The sequence below is a fragment of the Miscanthus floridulus genome, chromosome 4, assembly GCF_019320115.1.
Source record: "Miscanthus floridulus cultivar M001 chromosome 4, ASM1932011v1, whole genome shotgun sequence".
NCBI classification, from domain to species: Eukaryota; Viridiplantae; Streptophyta; class Magnoliopsida; order Poales; family Poaceae; genus Miscanthus; species Miscanthus floridulus.
In genome coordinates this window covers 50211402-50233463 of record NC_089583.1, presented here as the reverse complement: position 1 = coordinate 50233463, position 22062 = coordinate 50211402, and the positions used below count along the sequence as shown (strand labels likewise).

At 44.2% G+C, this 22062-nt stretch overlaps 3 pseudogenes; all 3 read left to right on the top strand.

Annotated features, from left to right (window-relative positions):
• Positions 1-5196, top strand: part of LOC136548510 (achilleol B synthase-like) — a 46545-nt pseudogene extending 41349 nt beyond the window's left edge.
• Positions 5197-7920: 2724 nt separating this feature from the next.
• LOC136548509 (probable LRR receptor-like serine/threonine-protein kinase At4g37250) lies at positions 7921-11221 on the top strand (annotated as a pseudogene).
• Positions 11222-12573: 1352 nt separating this feature from the next.
• LOC136548508 (achilleol B synthase-like) overlaps positions 12574-22062 on the top strand; it is a 46927-nt pseudogene continuing 37438 nt past the window's right edge.

The following is a 22062-nucleotide window of genomic DNA, read 5'->3' as shown; positions in this document are numbered from 1 at the left end:
TGTATGTGTTAGATTCACAAATTTAGCCTAAAAATATTTTCATAATGTTGCTTTTTACTAGATTTGACAAATACTACTATATCACAATAAAATTAATGCTTGTGTTGTGCTTTCAATATATCAAATTAGTATCCGAAGTGTCACTTGTCGATGACTAGTAAAAACACCATGTTGATTGCATCCACCTTGTTCTAATTTGTGTGACAATTAGATGGAACGTGACCCAACACCATTACATCGAGCAACAAAAGTATTGATTAATATGCAGTTTGAGACAGGAGACTATTCTCAACAAGTGAGTTTTCCAAACATTTTTCTGACACAAAACACTATCTTTTTTGAAAAATTGTAATTTCTCCCATCTTAAATGTATGTCCATTTTGGTTGTGCTAAGTAAACATTTCTTACTTAACCATCAATATAATAGATCACAGTAACACAAGCTAGAAATTACTAAACTAGTATATTTTCACTCATATATATAACTATTTCATTGAAGATAATACATTTTTGTTGATATTGCTAATCATAGTTACAATTTTTTGACATATGACAAACCTAGATGGATTTATATTTGTGATCAGAGTTAGCAAGAGAAACATCATCTTTGTTGAGGCAGCTGAGCCCAGCTGTTTTCCCCTGTCGACTCTCTAGAGAACTCTATTAATTTTCTAATTCCCTAAAGGGTCATAGAAGATGTTGCTTACTCTTATTTATGTCATTCTATGCACATGCTAGGTCAATTTGTTCATTATTATTTCCATTATCTTACAGTCACATTCCTATATAATAGCCTTTTAGATAGTTGTATTGGTCAAAATAGAATGTGTGCCTATGTAATGTTCTAATTGCATTTTGTGTTCTATATATAGTACGTGTAAGGGATCATATACTATCTGCATATTTGTGTTTTTTTTGCACTTACACCTTGTTGTGGATATCTCATTCTAGAATTATTACCATGCAAGACAACAATGTTGCTATTACAGTTCCCATAAACTACACCAATACTATTACTAAGAAGTTTGTTGCATTTTGAGTGTAGGAACATGTTTGTAACACCCTGGTGTTACATTGTAATGTTTTGCTGAAACATTTCGTAAGCATCTGGAATTGTGTGCATATGTGTATGACATGAAGTATAACTCGATGTTCGGCATTTGAAACATTCGTATGAAACGTGAGTCCATGGTTACGTTTCATATAATACTATGTAATCGAATTGTTTGGGAAACGAAAAGGCTAAAGAACGTTGGCTAACGGCGATGAAATAGGTGTGGTCGGATAAGGATAGCTGGTTAGTACCTCGAGTAGGCTGGGTTTGTTTCCGACGCGGAACCGTTCGTTTCAACGTCGTTCGCGTAAGTTTTGAAAGTGGTCGACGATGCCACTTTTGGCAAACTCTGTGGAACGATTGGCTTAAGAAGTAGCGCGATGTAATGATTGCGGTCGATAGTTTGATGAACCTTCTTGTGCATCGAGCAATTAGTTTAGCGATTGGAGCTTTTCGTGCAAGGTTTCTCACTGCTTTAAAAAGCGTGCATGACACCTGGCTTAAGCCCTGGGCACGGTCACCACCCGCTGCTGGCGTGCCAGCACCCACTGCCGCGCCTGGCTGCGTCCCACTGCGCCGTGCACGCACACGGCCTATGCGTCCTAGCCGCCTGCCCCGCTGCTGCCTACGGCCACGGCCTCGATGCTGCTCGCCTGCCGCCATGTCTGGCTCGCCCTGCGCGCCAGCACAGGCCATGTTTCCTTGCCGCCGAGATGCGATGCACACGTCTTGCTCTGCGCTGCCTTGGCCGGGAGCGCGCCGGTCCCGCGCTGCACGCCGCCCATTGCCACGCCAGTTCTGACATCGCTTTGGCTGCTTGTGCGTTGGACGGCAGTATGCCCGCCGTCACCTCATGTCACACTCGCGCTATGTCCCTTGTCGGATGCTGCCCGCTGCATCGCCGTACCGTTGCCTCATCGGCTTGCTGCCACGCCTTACTGACTGGCGCCTGGAGCCATGCCCTACTGCTTCCCCAGGGCCGTGCACACCAGTAATTGTTTTGATGACCACCGCAGGTCCGAGCCAGGCCGCGCCATGACTCCCCTATCTCCCCTGTCTCCTTGGCCGCCATGACGATTTCCCCCAATACGCCTTAACCATAGCCGTAGACTTCAGTTCATCTTAGGCTCAGCTTCGTTAGGCATCTGGCTACACCCTGTCCCCACCTTACTGTGTGTGTCCTTGCACATGGCTAGAATTTCGTAATTCCGTATCACCGGCTCCATAAGGCCGAGCGGACGCCCTCCAACGGCGAGCTAGCCCCGCAGTGCATCTCGTAGCGATTCAGTGCACCCACAGTCTCGCCATATCCTCCTAAGCACCCCATGCACCGTAGCCGTAGCTTCGCAGCAGGCCAGCCACCACCACGGCGGTCGTGCCACCGTCGGGCACCACCGCACCGCTGCAAGCGCACGTGGCTAGCCTTGCTCAGACCGCCTCCAACCAAACCATCAATGCGAAGGTATCGGTGAGTACTCCCTGGTGCTCGCTAGCTCGTGTGCTGTCCTCGCTTCACTGTTGCTCATAGGAACGAGCCCGCCTTTGCAGGTCAGGAGCCACCGCCCAGGAGGGAGTTCGTGCCTACGTCTCTGCTCGCCGTGTCGCCTCCAGTAGCTTCTACGTGTCATCAAGGTACCTATCGACCCCTTAGGTAGTCAGTAGGGGTTCGGGTGAGGCCGGCGTGGTCGCCCGGTGCCGTGCCGTCGCACCGGTGCGCGCCCTAGGGGCCAGGGACTTAGTCGCGGTGAAGACGTAGAAGTGGGAGGGTGCAGATGTAAAACTGTAGAGTAGCGAAACAGTACCGTAGAGCTCGTAGCAAATACCGAGTACGTCGGGGGTGCCCGTGCATTTTTGCCGACGCGCGTAGGCCTTCCTCGTCGCGGACCGTTGGCCGTCTGGGCCGCGCGCTGGGCTGCTGTCGCGCGCGGGCGGGATGACACGCTGGACCGGGCTGCGTGTGGTGGGCCGGCGAAAGAGGATTCGGTTTTCCTTATTTCCTAGAAATAGAAATGCTTATTATTTTCTGTTATGAATCCAACTTCGATAAATCGTAGTAAATTGCATGGTTGTCCAAAAATAGCGAAAGTAAGTTTGTTAGGTTCGCAAAAATGTCATCTACCTGTTAGTACAGTTAGTTCACCATTAGCTGTTAGGGTGGTAGGCTCATAAGATTTAAGTAGAAAGCTTAGCGTTATATCGGTCAATAATTGCAGGAATTGTTGTGGCAAACCGACAATAGCTTTAGCTTTGAAATCGTTACAGTAGGTTCCTTAGGCCTTTATATACTTGCTATAAAAATTGTTAGCCGTAGAGCGAGTTGCTTAATAGCGTAGTTATTATCCTTGCTTTATTGTATGTATCGTAAATTGGCATTAGGAGTAGGAATATTCGTAGTCGCCGTAAGAATGTATGTCACGTTCATACTTGTTAGTGGTGCTGGTACGTAGCTTAGACTTTAGTGGGTAGATCTCACTTAGTAGTTTAATAGATGTACTTTTAAGCGAAGAGTTGTTGTTGTCATATTATTAAGCATTGCATCATCATTTCATGTAGATCACAAACAGGTAGACTTCATACCCGTCTGCGAGCCGGAGTATGACGAGGTGATCAAGGAGTACGAGGAGGAGCTCTTCGCACAGGAGGGAGCCCAGGAGCCTGTTGGTACTGACTTTGCTGACCTGGCACCTACCCAAGGCAAGCCCCGGTGCATAACCCCTATTTTTAAATGATCACTGAATATATTTATATGATATGCATTTATGTTACAGGCATTTTATGGAAACTACAGGCATAAAAATATCCACCATGAGTCCTACTAGTACAGGTCGAGTAGCTGCTATGCTCAGAGTGTCGGTAGCGTGAGTAACCTACCATTACTCGCAAATAGGTGATTAAACTATGATATCATGATGAAATAATGGAAAGGAAAATGGTGACCGGGTAGGGATGTGGATTTGGTACTAGTGGGTATGAGGGGTTGTGTCCTGCGGCCAACAGGGCATAGCCCGGTTACACTTTTTTCCTGTCTGTGTCGATTAAGGACCGGTCGTTGCATATGACTCTAGGCAAGTCACAGATTATTGTCCCGATCACATACTTGGGTATGGGCGCAGGGAAGGCTTGCTGCTCTCTTGTCGTGGATCCGGCTCTTTTCGGACCGACTGATGGAAAGAGGAGGTGGTGGAGGTCCTTGCGCCGCACTAAGTCCGGGACTTAGAGGCGGGGGCTTGGAGTCCAAGTTTGGACGGGGACCTGGACACCCGGGACAGGAGAGTGGTGGGTTAGTCCTGCTTGTGCCTAGGGTACAAACGGGGCATGTGTCTTCGGGGCACCCAGCTGGGCACATTGATTCGCGAATCACCGGGTTATCCGGTACGGCTTGTCTACGGTTTAGCACCGTAGTAAGAACTGTAAGTGGAAAAAGGAGAAGGAACAGTATCGATTGCTCAACTCTTGCTTGAAAGTAGAACATGTGCTTATATAGATTGACTAGATGAAAACTTAATACGGCTGATGATAATAATGTACCAATAAGGACTCACTATTAGTATTGTTTTTTGCTAAAAGAGAACCAGCAAACCATAAAGCCTTGCATATTCCTTGGAGTCGGGAAAGTATTCCTACTGGTCAGATAAGTCTTGCGAGTACATTATGTACTCAGGGTTTATTTACCCCTGTTGCAGGTGATGCTTGAGGAGTACCTTGTATGGAGGATTCTTCTAGTGGGCTCAGACGAAATCCTTGTTATCTTATCGTTAGATGTTATCTTTTAATATTCTGCTGTTTGTCTTTCCGCACTCTGTATTTGGTATTGTAATAATGTACTTTTAAGAAACTCTAATGTATGAGATGGACTTATGTTGTAACTCGTTCTCATTATTGGGTCCTTAGGAAAAATGTGGATCTTTCGGGTTCTCCCTCGGGGTGTGCCTGACGGACACCGCTTGCTGTAGTTGCTTTCAGGGTGCTTAGAGTCTGGTGGTAGACGAGCGCCTCCGTAAGTACGCTATTCCGGGTGGTTCTGTCACAATGTTGGCAACACCAACTCTTATGTTTACTTCAACTACCCCAACTACCGCATTTTGTTTCCAATTTGGGCTCTTGGGGAGTATCGCCGTAAACTATTTGCCAAGAATAATTAAAAGGAACTCAAGCAAAGCAAAAATGTCATACACATAATTGAGTTTTACTAGAGAAAGATTGAGTGGAATCAATAAAAGCACTTGTATTTATCGTTGTTTGTAATTTTGGATCCACTTAGAAGGTTACAATTCCAGCTAGAAATTAGTAACATGTATATTTTAATACTTGGTAAACACGCTTTTGCATGCATGATTGTAGTTAATGTTGTTTTCTGATATTGGTCTTGTTTATTTCCAATGCGCCCATTTTTACAAGGTTGAGACATTAAAGAATTTGTATGTTGTCAATATACTTATGTGAATTGATTTAGATGACACTTGGATACAATATGGAAATATATTAAATAGATCACACCCTAGCCGTATTAAACTCCACTCTAACATTTTAGAAATTATGAAGCAACCCTCTTGAAATATGAAACCACTACTACCGAAGCGTTTTTCCCAGCGGCCAAAACTCATTTTTTTAGGCAGGCAACACATCAGCCTCCAAACCATCGCCTATGTTAATAGTGATTTCCATAGTCGGCACAAAAGTCTGCCACCCTTAACTGAGGTTTACATATAGTCGGCACAAATGCACGCCTCCAAAAATAAACTCAGAAACAAAAAAAAAATCATCTAGCGAGTCCATCAAGCCCACTGAGCCTGTCGACACCGTCCACCCGATCGTGGTCATTGCCATAGCCTGTTGGTGATGGGGAGGCGGTGGTGGTGGAGATCCGCGGCCGTCGTTCGATCCGGGAGATCCGCCGCCATGGCACGAGCAGCCCTCTGGCTCATCACGAGTGGTGTGCCGCCAGGGTGCAAGTGGCCGCCACCGCCGGGGCGCCGCCTTCACTGTTGGAGGGGAACGCCGTCGTTGCTCGTGAATTTTGCTCGATGCAAATAGGGAGAGAAGAGACTTGGGGCTGGTTTTGATTGAGTGGAGGCTTGCGGCCGGGGGTGTGGGTGGTGAACACTATTATATATGCTAGGGTTTGGTCGTAGGCTGAGTGGGCCGAATGGGCTTCCCTTGATTAACCGAGACGGGCTTATTAAGAGGTCCGCCTCTGAAATGGATTTTGGGAGACGGGCCTATGTTAATGGATTTTGAGAGATGGACTACTTTTGACCACCTCCGTAAATCCATTTTATGAGATGGTCAATATGCCATCACCTCCGTAAATAAAGTTACCACATCTAAAAATCCCCAGGTGTTCTAGGAGACAATTTGTGACCGCCTCCATTAATGATTGGGTGGTGTCTCGCAAAATTATTTATGTAGTAGGGAACACCGACATATTACGACCCAAAATATTCCTCTGGACATCGCTATTTTCAATAAGGAAATATTTTATTAAATTTCAAAGCAGTTACATCAAGTTTGATATAACCCTCTTGAAAGCACTATCGATCTGAAGTCGCATGCACTCTAAGAGTAATCAAACCAAAAACTACCCATGTGCCTAACAAAAACACGCCTTGGCCAGTGCTCCAATTGCTAACATTGCAACCAAATCATTGGAAACGCCCGAGGTGTTCCCAGGACCATGATAGTATTCGTTCACCATGTACATGCTGGAAAAAAGTTTTTTTTATTGTTTCAGATGCGTTTTAGACTGATTTCAAAACATTGGATCTTAAATAGATGTTCAATGTTTTTAAATTTAATAATAAGATTTGACATATGGGCTGCAATCTAGCTTCGGCGTTTAAAAAGTTCTTGTTGATCTAGAACAACGACTACATCGAGAAAAAACATTAGAGATGAAGATGATAGAAAAAAACTAGATAGAATATTATATCTTATTGATTTTATAAATGTTAATATTAATTTAGGGATATTCGAGTTTTAATATAGTTTCTCGTCCCCTGTTAAAGAAAGTTAAGTAAGTTTGATGGACATACCGAAAACCTTCGTGGCTTAGGGCAACCACAATGTACAGTAACTAGTCTATGTATATAGGACCTATGTGACCATTCATTGAACTTATTTTTTTACAGTGTTCAGTTAACAAGTAGTTATAAGAAGAGTCCCACTAGAGATAAAAAAAAAAACTTCCTCTTCCACCCTTTCAACCAACAAAAGACAGAGAAGTAAGAAATGATAATTTTTTTTTTTGTTTATAAGTAGTTCATAATCTTATGAGTAGCTTTTGCTACACTTTAGAGCCTCTTTTGGTTCTCTCCTCTAAACTTTAGAGCTCTAAAAGCTCTAAAGCACTTTAGATCACTTTTGACCTTAAGGTGGATTAAAGTTTAGAGCTAGACCATTAGTTTGAAGCTTTAGCTCTAAAATTTAGAGAAGCAAATCTCAACAGGCCCTTGTCCTATATGACATGTAAATTGAACAATAGCCCGGTTTGTTTTCCCACTCCTTTTAATGACATGTAAAATTGAACAATTAGCCCGGTTTATTTTTCCCACTCCTTTCAATCTCCTGGAAAGGTGGTAAAGGCACTTAGGAGAATGCGGGAGGAGCAAAGCTGGAGCAGGAGTCACCTTTCTACTAATGCGTCCAAATCATGAAAGAGGGGTCGAAAAAGCTGACAAACAAAACAAAACTACTCAAGCGTCATGCATCAACATTTTCTTTTCTTCTTGGCCATTGCACACGCACCATGGGGAGGAGGGAAACGTATCCCGTATCCATGTAAGATCCCTCTCTACTCCGTCTCCGCCCCCATGACATATCCCTGTCACCCCATTCCCTTTAGCCCCTTTTGATACTACGATACCTCAAAGACAGGTCTCCGGCGGTGATCCAGTCTCCATTACCATCAGTGTCGTATTTTCCTCACTCTCCTCTGCTCCATTGCTAGTCTCCACTCCACTCGTTCTCATCCCCCTCCAAAGTTCTCTCCTTCCTCCCTTTGCCATTGTTTTGGTGAACCACCTTCTCAACAAATCCAAGCGAGCCAAAGCAATACCCGCACCACCATTGCCATTGCTGACCACTCCTCTTCTTAACCTCCCTCCATGCATGCTGCATGCCACGGCATCACCGCTTCACCTCACCTCCACCGCCATGGCCGGCACCAATGGCGCCCCTCGCCTTCTCCGGCTCCCTACTACTGCTACCACCTCGATGCCGCTGCTGCAACTGCTAGTGCTACTACAGCTACTATGCCTCGCCTCGGCGCTTAACCAAGACGGCATACTGCTGCTGTCCTTCAAGCAATCGCTCGCCTCCGACCCCCTCGGCTCACTCTCCGGCTGGGGGTACGCTGACGCCACGCCCTGCGCATGGAACGGCGTCGTCTGCTCGCCGGACTCGCGAGTCGTCAGCGTCGTCCTGCCCAACGCGCAGCTCGTCGGCCCCGTTGCCAGGGAGCTCGGCCTCATCGAGCACCTCCACCACATTGACCTCTCCGGCAACGCGCTCAACGGAACCATTCCGCCCGACCTGCTCCGGGCACCGGAGCTACGCGTGCTCTCGCTCGCTGGCAATGGCATTACCGGCGACCTGCCGGAGCAGGTCGGCCAGTTGCGCAGCCTCCATGCGCTCAACCTAGCTGGCAACGCGCTCTCCGGCATCATTCCGCAGAACCTTACCCTGCTCCCCAACCTTACCGCCGTCTCGCTCGCCAGCAACTTCTTCTCCGGCGCGCTCCCCGGTGGGGGTTTCCCGGCGCTGCAGGTGCTTGACGTCAGCGCCAACCTGCTGAACGGCACTCTCCCGTCGGACTTTGGAGGGGCCGCGCTTCGGTACGTCAACCTCTCGTCCAACCGCATCGCCGGTGCCATACCGCCGGAGGTGGCGTCGCATCTGCCGGCCAATGTCACCATCGACCTGTCCTACAACAACCTCACCGGCGCCATCCCGGCGGTGCCGCCGTTCTCGGCGCAGAGGCCCACGGCGTTCGAGGGAAACGCCGAGCTCTGCGGAAGGCCGCTGGACAGCCTCTGCGGTTTCACGCCCCTCCTCTGCCGTGGAACCCCCGAACAGTACCGCGAAGTCGCCGCCGGCCATTGCGGCGATCCCCCAGGGACCCGACGGAGGCGCTTCCTGGCGATGCTACCAGCAGTGCCGCTGGAGCTTCGGCGTCCGGAGAGCAGCGCGGCAGGATGCGTCTTGCTACCATCGTCGCCATCGCCGCCGGTGACGTGGCTGGCATCGCCGTTCTATTCGTGGTGGTCCTGTACGTGTACCAGGTGAGGAAGAGGAGGCAGCGTCAGGAGGTGGCGAAGCAGAGGATGGGCGGCGTCGTGTTCAAGAAGCCGGAGCCGGATGAGTCTCCGGACGCCGTCAGCCGGAGCCTTTCCTGCTGCCTGCGCAAGAAGGCCGGCGACGAGAGCGACGACACGGAGGAAGTCACGGACACGTTGGCCTCCTTCGCCGCCAAGGAGGGCATCACAGGCACGAACAGCAAGGCGGGAGTTGAAGCGGCGGCGAGCAATAAGAAGAAGGGCGGCGACGGCGCGGTGCTGGTGACGGTGGACGGCGGCGCGGAGCTGGAGCTGGAGACGCTGCTGAAGGCGTCGGCGTACATCCTTGGCGCGGCCGGCAGCAGCATCGTGTACAAGGCCGTTCTGGCCGACGGTGCGGCGCTGGCGGTGCGCCGGATCGGCAGCGACTGCGCGGGCGTTTCGGCGGTTCAGCGAGCTGGACGCGCAGATGCGCGCCGTGGCGAAGCTGCGGCACGAAAACATCCTCCGGCTGCGCGGCTTCTACTGGGGCCCTGACGAGATGCTCATCATCCACGGCTTCGCCGTCAACGGCAGTCTCGCCAACCTCTCCATCAAAAGTACGTTATCTTTTCAACACATATTTTTTTAGCAAAAAAAAAAACACATATATTTTTTAGAAAAAAAAAACACGACAAGCGCACGCAGCAGCGCAGCACCAGCCGTGGGCTTTTCTACACCTTGACTGTCCTGAGCAACTTATGTGCCTCGACTGCCTGTTTGCGCATGGAGAATCGCGCCCGGCCAGGGGGGCCCACGACGCGACGACCATGCCGAATAGGCTGGCAATAGAATCAACCGCTCTGTAATTTGTTCTTCTATATAAAAAAATGTTTTCTGTAATATTAATTGTCTGAAGGTAAAAGAAGACTCGAGATAGAAGAAGGACAGAAGTTGTTGGATCTTAATCTTATGGTACAAAAAAAAAATCATATCTTAAGAATTACATAAAACATATGGTTGTGTACTCGACAGAGTCGTTTTAATCAATCCATCATCATCATCCCATTTGTTTCTTTCTTGTGATCAAATGGGTATTTTCGTCGCTTTACATAATTAATGTTGCTAATAGTACTAACGCACATTGTTATCTCATCATCATCCGCAGGGAAACCGGGGTCGTCGCCGATCAACCTCGGTTGGAGCGCTCGTCTCCGCATCGCGCGCGGCGTGGCGAGAGGCCTCGCGTACCTCCACGACAAGAAGTGGGTGCACGGCAACGTGAAGCCAAGCAACATCCTGCTGAACGCGGACATGGAGCCGCTGCTGGCCGACCTCGGCGTGGACCGGCTGGTGCGCGGCGCGGACGGCGGCGGGCTCATGAAGCCGTCGGGGGCGACGTTGGCGGGGCGGTTCGGGAGCAAGCGTTCGGCCAAGAGCCTCCCGGACCTGTCGCCACCGCCCAGCCACGTAGGCACGACCGCGCCGTCAGCGAGCCCGGTCGCCGCGGGCGCTCCGGCCGACACGACGGCGGCGCACTACCGGGCGCCGGAGGCCGTGAGAAGCCCCACCAGGCCGAGCGGCAAGTGGGACGTGTACTCGTTCGGCGTGCTGCTGCTGGAGCTGGTGGCCGGGCGCGCGCTGACGAGCATGGAGCTGTGCCAGTTGCGCGGCGGAGGAGAAGGCGCAGGCGCAGGCGCTCCGGGTGGTAGATCCCGCGCTGCGCGGCGAGATGGAAGGGCAGGAGGAGGCGGTGGCGAGCTGCCTCCGGCTGGGCGCCGCGTGCTGCGCCATGGCGCCGAGCAAGAGGCCGTCCATCCGAGACGCGCTGCAGGCCATGGAGAGGATACCTGCTGCGGCTGCGGCTTCCTCCTCGTCGTCGTCCCTCAGCATCCACGGCAGCACACATCGTTAGTGAAAAAAAAAAGAACACGCCTTTGCGTTGGTTGCGATTGTGATTCGTGCAGTCAAAATTTTATTTGTCATGGATGCGTGCTTGTAGCTTATGTTATCTTCTCTGTACCATACCATCATTCACGGTTTTGTAAGTCGAGTCCGAGCTCCTGAAGGAATTGGTTTGCATGGTTGCATTGCATCTCACTTGGTTTTGATGGCAGTTCCAATTCATACAGCAATCGCTTCTTCATCGATCAATCGTGCACTATAATAATGTATAGTACTACAAATAAATACGGCTCCTGCGACAAATGTTAGCTGTCATCAGTCCTTGCTCTAAACAAGGTTAGAGCGCCCGTGATGGATTCCTCTTCGAGCGCGGGAACGGGGAAGACTCCAAAAAGGTGTCTGCGCCTCACATGGCATGGATGGGTTTTGGCGCTAACCCCACCCGCAACCGCAAGGCAACAAAACATACATCTGCTGGCTGCTGCCCACCACACCACCACTCCTCGGTACGGGAGATGCCATCATTTCATATCATACACTTCTTGCGTGTCAGGGGGCGTGCGTACGTAGTTACGTGCAGTAACATTTGTTTTTACAAGCAATTTGGGATAGAAAGAAAACCATACTAACAGCTTTAGTAGTACTTTAGTGGTCGACGATGACCAGACCGTTTGCTAAAACTAACATGCATGCCTGACACTGCCCTGCACTCACAAAATGCAGCCATCATCAAGTGTTTAGGCTGTGCATGCCTGTTCCGGTGGCTGCAGGAGAAGCAGCCGGGGTACTAGTAGTATAGTAGGTATGGTTGCCGCCTAGGACTTGCGCTTGGAAGGTGCCGGCCCTTTTCGCCATACTTTTTTTTTAGTCCTTGGACGGTGTCGGTCCTTTTCGCCGGACTTTTTTAATGAAGAAATAGTATTTTTTCTCGCAGCAATCAACAGTACTGGTATTAGGACTAGGGATACCCAAAAGAAAAAGCTGATGGCCGCGATCGCTAACTTTCTCGGATAGGTCAAGAGTCTTGGTCTCGCTTGGCCCCCGAAGGTACGGGCTCCGTCTTGTCCGACCTCGAGGGCGTGGGATCTGGGTCACCCGACCACGAGGGCGCGGGCTCCGTCTCCCCCGACCTCTCGGACGAGAGCCTCGTCACATTCGACCCCGAGGGCGTGGGATCCGCCTCGCGCCGATCCCGAGAGCGCGGGCTCCGCCTTGCCCAACAGGATTTCACACCGCCCCAACCACTACGGGTCTAAGGGTACGAGTCCAGAGTCAAACTTCTGACGCCAGAAAGGGAGTAGGCGCGTCTTGACGTGACTCACGGCCATAACGGGCCATACCTGAAGACTCACATCGCCAACAATGTCGGGCGTGCCAATGCTGTACTACCTAATACCCGTACGGCCTCCGGCGGAGATATCTGCCCACCACGCCGCTCGCCGGGATGGAATGGAGCGCCATGACCAGCTAACGACGCCCACGTACAACGCCAGTGATGAACAAGGTCACGACGTGAAACCATCCCCATCATCATCTACAGGACTGACGGGACCTGCGTAAAGGAGATGATGGGCGCCACGACCGTAGGGGCCTTCTCCTCCTCCTCGCTTCTTTACATGTTTCCTCTTAATTGCTTATTCAATACTCTTGTGCTCGTGCTTATTTGACTCTTGCTATTTTCATTAGGAGGACATGTGTTATAAACCTTCAGTAATATTCAAAGGTGTTTCAACTTGTTTGAACACTTTTGTGGAGCCGGTCTTGAATTGTTGGCCATTTTATAAGTTGAGAGAGAAAGCTTTGAGCCACATCCTAGAACATATCCACTATGAAGATGAAACTACTCGAATATGTTGGCTTATGTCCAGTTACAAAGGTATTGTCTATTGTGGTGATTTCCTCATAGTCATTCCCTAGCTAGGAGTCATGTGTAGTTAATCTTACTTTTATAATAAGACATGAACTATGAACTCTTGCTCTATCCTAAATGCATTAAATCTTATCACTAGCACAAAGACACTATATTCACAGTTGGTTTATAACATGAGGTTATATTTGGATCTTGGCAACTAAATGTAGAAATTATTTGTCAACATAGATAACGATGAAAACAATATACACTAGTTTTTCATTAGTAAACTAGAAGTTGGTTTCAAGTTGTTTTTATAGTAAATACATATGCCAAGAACCAAGGGTCCTTATTAATCTTCCATATGTTGATTTATTATCTCCACGTTAGCCTAACTCAAGTCCATCTCTTGCAGCCATAAGAAGTTTTATTTGAAGTTATTTAGATTCCCAAATTACCATGTAAAGTTTCAATCAACAAGGGGTCAAAAGGAAGTGCTATCTATTAACAATAACATGTAGAATGGTAAGGATGGATCATGAGAAGTCATTTTCTATAAATGAGGAGTGTCAAACCATGGCTGATAACCATTTATGCTGTAGTGATGAGTCATGCTGGGATTAGGAAATGCATAATTCATGGTAGCATATGTAGAATTATTCTCATTGTTTTGTGTTGTAATGTGGTGTTCTTTAATAGTAGTAGGAGGATATTTTTTCATTTTGTTTGTTGTGATATATATCAAAATTGATTAGAGCTAACTTTCTATTTTCATTTGATGATTATTAGGCCCTGAACATGATTTGTTGTTGGGTACAAAACCCAAATTCAGATGCACTCAAGCGACATATTCCAAGGATACATGATTATTTGTGGATTGCTGAAGATGGCATGAAAACTAATGTTTTATTCCAACTATTCTTGTAGTTTCATGCATTTTCCCATTATTCTCTTTATTTCTCTCTACCCCTCATGCTTTAACTATTTCTTAATGATATTTGGATATAGTTGTACAATGAAAACCATATCAAACGCGCATTAAAGCATTGTTTCATGTTTAAGGCAATAACAATAACAAGAGAACCACTGACTCAGAATTTTTTACTCTTACAAAAATTAAATTTCACAATTGACAAAACAAGTGACTTAAAGGAGGAGCAGTGGATGATTGTAAGTCTTTGGTGGATACATGGGCCAGAGAAATAGTTCAGAATGAAGAGTAAAGGATTTTGGGTAGCAGGAAAAATTGTTTATTTGGATTACTTTTAGGAAATTCTTACTTTTTCTTTCAATTTATTTCTACCTCATTGTGGAAAATGCTGCATTATTTATATTCAGTAGTTCTTTTCTCAAAGTGGAAAATCAAGATAACATTGCTGTGTGATTCTTGTTGTAGATATACAATGGCGCCCAAAACTGGGAGTTAGCACTTATAATACAGGCCTTCTTTTCAGCAGACGCTGCTAATGAATATGGTCCAGCCATTGAGATGGTTCTTAGTTATACAAAGAAAGCACAAGTCTGTTGTTTATCACATCTTTAGTTTATCCAAATTATTTTTTGTAACAACAAATTTGATATGAACTTCTCACCTTTATGCTTTGTGGCATTTAAACTGTTTTTTGTAACAAGCAGATGACTACAAACCCTCCAGGAGACCCAAGTTATTGGTTCCGGCATAGATCAAAAGGATCATGGCCACTTTCGACCGTAGATAATGGCTGGGCTTCACCAGACACTAGTGCAGAAGCAACTAAGGTCAGCACAACAATTTCAGTTTATTATGTTTTGATATAGATGAGTTATGACGTTCCTATAACAAGAACATCAACAAAGTGAAACTTAGAAGAAAATTCTCAAAATTTATATAGCAGCCATATACATCACTTCACAAATTTTGTTTCTTATCATGCTTTAGGCAATATTGCTGCTTTCAAAGATATATCCTAACCTCGTTGAGCACCCAGAGGAAGAGTGGCTACTTAGTTCTGTTGATTGCCTTCTTTCCTTTATGGTATGATTGTATAAAGATGAATTTTAATGTTCAAATATTTATTTAAGACACTTTTGTATTGTCAACCCACAGTAAGTGACTAAGAGCAGAATTTTTTTTGTTAATCAATATTTGTTATGGATAATAATATTGATGAATCAAATCATCTCTCCATATTGGTTATGCCATGATGGATATAATCACAACTTAGCAAGGGAATATTGACTAACAATATAAGCAAGTTTTTTTTATCTATCAAAGGTGAAATAATAGACAGGCGGAACTTATATCCACATCTAAAACAAAATTTGTATCTTCCTCTAGGGTATGAATATTTACTCCTCTATCACAACTTTGTTCGCATTTATTTAACATGACACAGTCCTATTCTTATGATTGATTCCATTGGAATTATGAAAATGTTGTTTCCAACAATGCAGTTCTTTTGCTGAATTAATTTTGTGCCTACCTATAATTTGGTTTCCTTTACTTATTTTCTGAGGAGTGAGACCGTGAATGAAATTATGTAAATTTTGTTTATTTAATTAAATTTGTTCAAAAAATGAATAGCTTTGCTTTTTTTTAGATATTTTCATTTATGGTTGTATTTCTTGCACATCAAATATGATTAGTTTAAATTAACATAGTTCATTCTCAACTTATTTTCTGGATGAACTTTTAGGATTTTATACATTTATAGAAGTACTTTATATTTACTTGAATGCAATATTTCACTAACAACATATACTCTGTTTCCCCCTAAAGAACAAAGATGGTTCAGTTTCTTCAATGGAATGCCAAAGAACCTATTCTTGGCTAGAGGTGAGTACATGTTCTAAACCAAAGATTTTGCAAGCTCTTGAAAGGACAGAAAATTGGACTTTGCGAGGATGTTTGCATGCGTGTGCATTAATAAAATCAGTACCATCTTATGTTAAAATGTATCTAATTAAAATAAGAAGTTTGTGAACAACCTGATTTGCTTATTGCCCCAAAAGGAAAACTAGCCCATGACCACTTAAAAAAGATAAAAAAAATATTGGATAACTATATATATATGTTGCAATGCCAAACTCAGTTGGAAAAGTCAACGTAATATTTACATCTAGAGCTAATCCGAACACATGTTAATGTGAAAACTTCTTGGTAACAAAATAACTGTAGGTTGGATGAGATAGTTTATGGCCATCTAATAAATAATTCAAGCTGCTGAGCGACATTATTTATATAACTTGCCATAAACCTTAATGGGAAAGCAATCGTTCGCCCACCTCTTCTGCATAAGGAGCACTAGCTTTGGCCTTGCTGGCATTGCCGCCATCACTACTGATGATGTCGTGGCATTTAATGTGGAGGATGATGAAGGCATAGGTTGGGATGGCTAGCCAGTTTGTGACCGTGAAGCGATGCCACACTAGATTGAAACGCTGAGAGAGGGGGGTGGGGGGTGGGGGGGGAGCATGGAGAGAGAGAGAGAGAGAGAGAGAGAGAGAGAGAGAGAGAGAGAGAGAGAGAGCATGTATAGATAGAGCGCTATAGCGACGGACAAGTAGGTTAGTTGGAGCTCGTCTGGACCTAGATGATACAGTAGTTCGAGGAACTATAAATATTTTTTTGTGAATTTTGTACCTAGATGGCACCCCAAGACAAGTTCAGGTACATGAACATGCACTTTATGAGTCCTAGGACCTGAGTGACACTATAAGATAAGTTTAAGTACCTGAAAAGTATTTTGAGAGTTCAGGGACCTAGGTGACACCATGAGACAAGTTTAAGGACCGCTTGTATATTTTACTCTTTTTGTAACTAGTTAAATGATCATGTTTGTTGTGGACAACCAAAATCATAGTAGTCTAGTTTGTTTCCATCACAATTGTGCTTCTATTGTGAAATATTGATAACTTTTGCAATAAGCAATTTAGCAATTATTTGTTCAATCTGAACAAGATAAAATCACAAGTATTTGCTTAGTAAGAGATTTCAAATTGAGAATGAACGGAGCATCTATGTCAAAAGAAGCAATCAAAGGATTTTAGTCAAAGCAAGTTATGTATCATTTATTTTTGTTAGCTTTGCACTCAAAATGATAAATAGTTGTTCAAGCATGTATATATTAATATATGTGGTAACAGATCATGGAGATCATAATTCTCTCACCAAGTATTGCTTAGGACAATAGGTTGCAATGAAGTCAACTTTGTTAAATGACTTAAGAGAGTGACATGTCATAAAATACTGTAATTAGATTAACAAACGCTGTTATAACCAGAACAAGGATTACACATATATATAGGGTTTACTTTTGTTTAGAATTTTTTATTAGCCCATCACTTTTTTTTGGATTCTTACCGTAAAGGTTCTATGCAATGAACCATAACGTCTAGCATTATTAATAAATATTCCAAATTATCATGATGTTAGCCACCAATAACTATATTGTGAATTTCCAAACAATAGTACTTCATATTTATTGCGGAATACTATAGTCCATGTGCACTAACATTTGTTCCATTTGACATCCTAGATTTTAAATCCATTGGAGAGTTTTCGAAATATTGTTGCCGATTACCCGTAAGAGCAATGATGATTCTTCTAAATAGATCTGACCTTATGTCTCTGTTTCAGTTTTCTTGACAAACTAACTCAGTTTATCTATTGGCAGAACGGTTGAATGTACGTCCTTAGTGATGCAGGCTTTAATATTATTTAGGAAGATTAATTCAGAGTACTGCAGTAAAGAGATAAAGCATTATGTCAACAAAGCAGTCATATTTATTGAGAATAACCAACAGAAGGATGGATCCTGGTTTGTATTATTGCATCATCTATTTTGTATAAATTATTGTCATTTTTTACTCCTAATAACTAAATTAGCTATTTTTTCTACAAGGTATGGCACTTGGGGCATATGTTTTGTCTATGGGACCCTCTATGCAATAAAAGGCTTAATTGCTGCTGGGAGAAATTATGAGAACAGCATTTGCATCAGGAAAGCATGTAGATTTTTGCTCTCAACACAACTCAAAACTGGTGGCTGGGGAGAGAGCTTTCTTTCCTGTAAAAGACAGGTGAAGAGCAGTTTTCAATTTACTTAGGTCTTGTCATCAGTTACTTAATTATAGTCATACTATCAAAAACAAAAGTCATAGACATCTGCACGTGTATTTCAAAACCTTTTGTGCAGAAATACAATGGAGGAATACTTGCAGAAAGTTTCAGTAATCAATATGCATAGAGATTTTCATTTTATCACTACAAAATTACAAAAAAGATAAGCACTCAACTGTTGTTAGGTCAGGTTACTATAAAATGAGGTTGAATAAATATTAGGAAAATAAAACATTTGGGGTAAAATATTATATGTACCACTTTTTAAACTATATTTTATAGGATTAAACATTGAGAAAGAAGTAAAAAAAGTAGACCAAACTAGGAATAGGCAGGATTTGGACGGGCATAAAAAAATTAGCTGCATAAGGACTTGAACTAAGGTTGTTTGTGCATACACAGCAGATAGGCTTCTAACTGTGGTAGGCTCAGTTCCAAAAGATGAAAGACAAATCATTAGCATTAATAGATGAGAGTTATAGGTGCAATCGGCTGGGAAGTGTTCACTCATCGCTGGCACAAAAGGGGTTACATAGTTGAACAGGCCCTTCACGGTTTTGACAGACGAGGAAACACTACTATAGAAAGACGCTATAACCACCTCTAGTTTTCTACCTATTTGTAGAGGTGGTTATCTAGCCGTCTCTACAAATCAATTTTTTTAGAGACGGTTTCGGAATAGAGCCTCTACAATTTTGTCCAGAAATCACAAATCTAAGTCTAAAAAATAGCCAAAAAAAACTTTTAAATCCAGGGTAGACCTCACCAGCCACACGCGCATGCCGTCATAAGTCACACTATTTTTCGCGCGCTTCGCAATCATAGGGGATTGAACCCGTGACCTTTGGCCTTGAGCATATATCCCCTAACCACTCCAATCATAAGTTACTTGTGTCCATTTGAGATATTCTTTCTCATTGTTTTATCTTTATTTGATTTTAAAATGAGTATTTGGGACCCTAATGAATTCAACTAAAAAGATTGTCAACTGCAAATTTGTACAATTTTTTTAGATATAGAACTTTGGTTTTGGTTGTTTCTCCATCCAAGATCGTTTGAAAATTTTGAATCTCAAATGTGAGAAATTCAAACATAATTTTCCTTAGATAAATGATTTCAAATGAAAAAGTTGTCCCAATTCCAACCTCGCTGCGGTAGCGGCATACAAGATGGGTCATAGGCTTGTAGCATAGGAGGTCAACGAAAACGAGCTTGGTGCAGTTCTTTGAGTCCCTACTACACAAATTTTAACCAAGGCGGACATTTTAGCTTAGCTGAGGTGGGCAAGCCAACCGCCTCAGCACAAAGGTCACGGTTAATCGTGGTCTTAACCGAGACGGTTGGCCAACCGCCTCGGTTAATATATTAACCGTGGCGGGCATCATAGGGTAACCGCCTTGGTTAATACGTATTAACCGAGATGGTTATCGTAACGCGCCCGTCTCGCTTAAGATTTTAATCAAGGCGGTTGAATAAAGATGCCCGCCTCGGTTAAGATTTTAACTTGAGACGGTTTTTATTACTTGGTCGCCTCGGTTAATGATTTTTAGATTAAAAATGTTTTTTCAAATTTAAATTTAAATTTGAATTTAAAATTTCGCTAATGAAAACACAGATAAAGCAGAAAATAGATGACAAACATATATTACATTCATTCTCATTCGATGAACTGACATTAAGTTATTACATTAGTGATGTCTTCATCATTGTTTCACAAACATAAATCATTTGTACATCAGCAACTAAGGTCATTCATACATAACATTTTTTACCGAAAAAGTGGTCCTAGCAGAATGTAATCCGAGATTCATAACTTGGTGCTCCAGTTTTTGATCCTATCGAACTTTGGATCCCGCGCTAACTCACTTTCCCGTTGAAGAACATATTTCCTTCATGCACGCTCTCTATGACAAACTTACATATGTCTGCTACTGTTTGTCTCAAGTCTTGGTCGACCTTCTTCCTTCACCACCATTCTTGTGCGTTCTTGAGCTGCTGCCTGCTGCTGCTGAATCTGCTGCACGTCCTCAGGTACTCACAAATGTACAATCCACATAGAACTGGCCCATAGGGTTGTTTAGCGCACTGCATGATATATAATACACAATCATTAGAGCATATATAATAAACAATCAGGAGTAGTAGAACTAGTAGTAGTGAGTAGAGTAGAATAGTAGTACTAGTAGTAGTAGTAGGAGGAGTACTAGAGTAGAGTAGAGTAGTAGGTGTAGTATTAGGAGAAGAGTAGTAATAGTAGAGTAGTAGTAGTATTAGTACTTACCGGGAACTCACGTCTGAGTTTAAGTTTCGTGTCATTCTTGATCTTCTTCTTCTCAGATCTTCGATCATAGCAGTCGGGATCTTTCACGTACTTCTTATAAGCGCTATACGAAAAACCACTAGTGTCAACGACATTTTCAACAAGTATGTTAACTGTAAATGAATAAGTTCCGTCACTTACTATCTCAAACAACTTTCAAATTTCTTATACCCTGCTTTGTTTGTATCCCACAAAGAGTCAAATATACAGGCCCTTCCATCCTGAGGATAGATTATAAATGCAATCCAGTGGCCCATAATGCCCTGGCTGTATCATTCACACAATACAGATTAGAAATGTTCAAATATGAGATGTCATGATCCTAGTACCTATATATATATATATGTTCCAAGTATCTTCTGGACTTACCCGAACTGGTGGGCGGCTATGACGCACCCATTTCCTCGGACCTTCTTCATGGCCTCATAGATGTACATTCCCACCCGATACTTATATTCGATTACTAGATCTTCCCTATATTTTTTTCTCTCCTTCGGGTTCAAGTTCACCAGCTTTTCATGAGTGTCTGGTATATTGTAACCCGCGATGGTTCTCTCTATAATAAGCATCGAAGAGAGACTAAAGGTCCCTGCCCAACGGCTACTGTGGCAGGCTTTTGCTGTAGGGGACTTTTAGTCCCGGTTGGGGCTACCAACCAGGACTAAAGGTTAACTTTTACTCCCGGTTGGTCCCTCCAACCGAGAGTAAAAGTTCCCTCCCAGCTAGAGGCTCCGTCCGGGACTAGAAAGGGACCTTTAGTCCTGGTTTCTATCTCCAACCGGGACTAAAGGTCCCCTCCTATATAGCCCTTCTTCCTCCCCGAGCCCGAGCCACTTCGAGCTCAGTGTTCTTGCTTCATCGCTGGCCTCTCTTCTTCCTCATCGCCAATAATCACAAGATTTCTTCAATTCCTCCATTGATTCTTTGGTTCTAAAGGTTACTAACTTTATACTCTCATGTTTCATCAGTAGCATATCTCATTTTGTGGACTAGATATATGTGGTTTTTTATGGTGGATTTTTTTATTTGTAAGCCATTTAAGCTCAAAATCACTTTAAAGTTTGCATATTTGGATGAAGGAAGGTTAAAGTAGTTATTCAAAACTAGTATTCAACTTTCATTTCTAGCATGCATAGCACACTTCATGGATTAGAGATATAGAGAATTTTAGAGTTTTCTTAATTTTATTTGTTCATAAAATGAGAAATTTATATTATATTAAAAATGAGTATAGAGAGTAGATGTCAACTGCTTCCGGGTCCTCGGCCTCTCATCGGGTTCCAAAGCGACTGAGGCCGGACCTCCCTCTCATTGCATGCGGCAAGTGTGAGGAGAAGATTGTGATGGAGTACCGGGTGAGGAAGGAGTGTCCCAACAAAGGCCGTTGTCGGTGTTTCGTACAAGCACTGGCAAGTAAATTTATAGTAATGCGCGTTAGGCTCGGATGGTGCGCTAAAGGACACAAGATTTATACTGGTTCGGGCCAAATGTCCCTACGTCCAGTTTGCTGCTGCTCATGTTATTAGCACCGTGAACGGTCTGTAGTAAGGGATACAAACGATCGAGAGAGGGACTGGTCCC